Here is a 3,836-nt window from a genome sequence, read left to right as displayed (position 1 = left end):
ATGTGGTTTTTATCTCGACCCTCCATCAGCTGTTCTCACAGACTGGATCTGATCCAGGACCTGATCCACCACCCCCCCAGAACGGTCAGGGGTCAGGACGACTGCTCCAGAGTAATGAAATATATTCAGTGTTTTCAACTCCAAGCAGAGACGTTTCCGTGAGACCCACTCTGACAGATTTTCCACAGACTGAATGAAGAGAAGAGAAGAAGAAGAGAAGAGGAGAAGAGTATAAACACATCACAGAGTAAAGTAAACACAGCCCCAACTCTTCAAAATAAAAGACCTGGACCGGTACCCATCCATCACTGCTGCCTCGTCTCTTCTTCTACTGTTTCTTTACTCTGCTTCACATGAACATAAACATAAGAGGAAAAATGGAAAACAAGAGAAAGAGTCCAGGAGGACAGAAGGAGAGGAAGACAGAGACGGAGACAGAGTCATTTTCTTTCAACCGTGTGAATGATGACGTGTCCCTGTCTCTGCTCTGTCCAGCAGCTTGTGTCAATAAAGTTCATTTGAATGTGGATTTCTCTGAGGCTGATGAAAGGATGGAGAGAGACTCATCTAACCCAGTATCTAACATGGAGCTGCTGCAGCCAGATAAACCTGGACCAGGATCTTGATCTGGACCAGGACTAGGACCAGAGACCAGATAAACCTGGACCTGGACCAGGAAAGAGGTTCTGCAGGTTCACCTTACATTCAAAAAACCTGCAGACCACCTCCACCTGACACTGAACCAGGTACATGACCCACACCTGGTCCAGCCCTCCCTCTCTCTCGCTCTCTCTCTTTCCACTCTGTCTCGATGTCTCTCGTCCTCCCAGCGCTGAGTGATGAGGCGTCTCTGCAGCTTTCTGCTGTTTCCTGCTGTTTTCATCACCACACACACACACGCATGCACGCGCACACACACACGTCTCCTCACCATGTGGTGATAAGCAGCAGCGTGTGACCTGCATGTAAACTCTCAGACACACAAAGTGACTGTTGTTACACCTCAGCTGTCCGTTACCACGACAACACACAGCTGACAGTTGTTGTGATTGAGACTACAAATCTAATCAGAGCTGATTGAATGGAGTGTGATGAGCTCCTCGTGATGAAGGTTTCTGTTCAACACCGACTGACAGGAACTTGATTCACAGTCTGTTTGTCTTCCTCTTCATTTCCCTGCTAATGATTTCCTTTGATTATTGATTAATCTGCTGATTTATTGTTGTTTATTACATGACAGAACAATAACATACACACAGCCTCACCAATAGAAAACTAATATAAAGATGTAAACAAACAACCCACAGAGAAGAAAATCATCTACATCTGTTTATGTCTGAATCAACTTTTAGTTTCTTCTCTTCAGAAAAGTGAGGAACACACAGATCGATAAACTGAACTCACTGTTATAGATCATTTATCGGCTTATTTACAGCTTATAAGATTTATTATATTTTATACAATATAAAATCTTTAACATTAGTATAGAAATCAATATAACACACGGACTTAAGTACGTTTCAGTGTGATTTATATGTAGCTAAGATAGCAGTTACTGCTACTCTGCTAAGCTAGCTCATGATTACATTCAGTGGAAACGTGTTATTAAAAAGGATATTTGTATTAGTGGAAATACGTAAATGTAGTTTTAGCTTTAGCAAAGGCTAGCTGTGGCTAGCTCACCAGCTAGCTTTAACTAGCCAGGTTAGCTCCGTCTTGAACTTATTGTAAATTTAGAATGTTGTTACCATGGAAATGATACATTTCTATGACACCAGACTTATTTACGTGGTAAACAGACGCCTCACGTTAAATAATGTTTAAGTTTTAAACGTAGTTACTACGTTTTAGCTTGTGGCAGGTTTGTTCTGATATTTATTCTTTGTTTGAAATCATCAGCGATGACCATGAGCGTCTGCAGAAAGTCAAGGAAACAAAGACTCAAAGTTTGTCGAGAGAAAACAAAGAAAGCAAACAAACAGAAAACAGTCGAGGGCCGGACATCAAAGGCTGCTGAACATGGTGATTTATTAATGATGCCATTTGTTCGAGTGTCGTGAATGAATTTTCTCATCAAACAAAAAACAAACACTTTGTTAAATATGCACAAAGACCGAACTTCTCTTTTATCTCACAAATCAATCAAACGTACATTTGATTTTCCTGTCAATCAACTCGATCTCACTGTGTCTCTGTCAAACAAATAATTCTATATTTATACATGAGCACGATCAAAACAAGCGAACGCGTCGAGTTCAGTTGTTTTCTTCTGTAGAAACAAACACGTTGATCAGTAGCTTCGCGATGAACAAAAGAAACAAAGAAACAAAAAAAACTCTGTGAAACAAAGTGGTGACTGTTTCTCTGCTGTGACAACAACACCCGCTAATAAAAGGCCGGTAGCCTACATCTAAATCACAGAAGAAGGAGACGTGAGAAAATAAATTCAGTAAAGAATCAACAAGAATAAAATGCTAACAACAACCGCTCCGTACTCCTCGTTAAAGAATATAAAAGGTTTAGTGTTTGGCTGAAAAAGACTAAAAAACAAACAGGTCCATTTTAAAACAAACTGTATGTTTGATTATCATGTTAGCATATCTGGCTAACTAGCGTCCAGCTACAGTAACCTCGAGCTACGAGTGTATGAGATAGAAAGAAACTGTGATGTTCCTCGAGCTTCTCATTGGTCCTGACTCACGACCAGCGTAGCTCAGCCAATCGGCTTGTTCAGCTAAAATACAGCAGCAGTCACATACACCTGAAGGGGTGGAGCCTCTTTAAATCCACCTGGTTGCTGGCCACCAGTTTACAGCCTGTGTAAAGCAGCGTAGCAACACAGAGTTTAATTAACTTGCTACACATCATTAGCTCAGTTAGCTTCACTTCATTATTTATATTCCTTCAGTCAAGAAGAGTCAGAGCGTTTTTCATTCAAGTGTTCCAGGCTGTCTGCTTCTTATTTTGATGGTTTCAGCTTCATTTGTGAAGCTGCTATAGCTAGCAGCTAGCACCCTCTGCTGGCTGGAACAAGTGTAACGCCGACGTCTGTTGCTCGTCTATTTTTAATTCTCAGAAACAGGGACGGGGACGTCTGGTTATCTTAGAGGGATGTGATATTTCAGGTTGTGTAATGTGTAAAACGTCTTTGTTATTGTTATTATTGAGTGTAGACTGATGAGGGAAAAAAGAATTTAAATGATTTTAGCGGTAACATTACAAGATGTGAAGAAAGTGAAGGAGTCCGAAGACTTTCTGAATGAAGCAGAATTCTCTCACCATAGAACAAGTTTATTTAAGCAGCTTCAGGCAGGTTTATTGTGTATAAAGCATTTATATGATATATGTTGGAAAAGTCAAACTTGATCTAAAGCAACTTTTCAAAGTGACAACTTGGATCAACTGAAAACACTTTAATCTTCACACGCGGCCAGAAAATCACATTTCAATAAAACACACAACACACTGCAGAGTTGCTGCAGATTCAGTCAATATTCATGAAGAGTTTCAGGGGATTTCCTCAGAGAAAAACACATTAATAAATCCTCGCTAATCTGCTGCTAACGCATGCTAAAGAATGCTAACATATGCTAACAGGAATCAGGGTGGAGGGGGGAGTAAACTGTTCAGACTGAAGGGAACATTTTATATTTAAATCAACAATAAATCTGATTAAATTAGATTTACATAGAAGAAGATTCTTCCTCCACCCTATCAGCACGTAGCTTCATGCTAACAGCCAGATCACCTGTGATCACACCTCAACACCAGCTGTGATGATGTGACTGTCGTCTGCTGGTTTGGCGCCTCAGTGCCTTTTATTCCATCGGGGGGGG

This window comes from Seriola lalandi, unplaced genomic scaffold (genome assembly GCF_002814215.2).
Source record: "Seriola lalandi dorsalis isolate HSWRI2012SDOR001 ecotype SW California unplaced genomic scaffold, Sedor1 jcf7180002054977, whole genome shotgun sequence".
In the NCBI taxonomy this organism is placed as follows: domain Eukaryota; kingdom Metazoa; phylum Chordata; class Actinopteri; order Carangiformes; family Carangidae; genus Seriola; species Seriola lalandi.
This window is presented reverse-complemented; position numbering follows the sequence as displayed.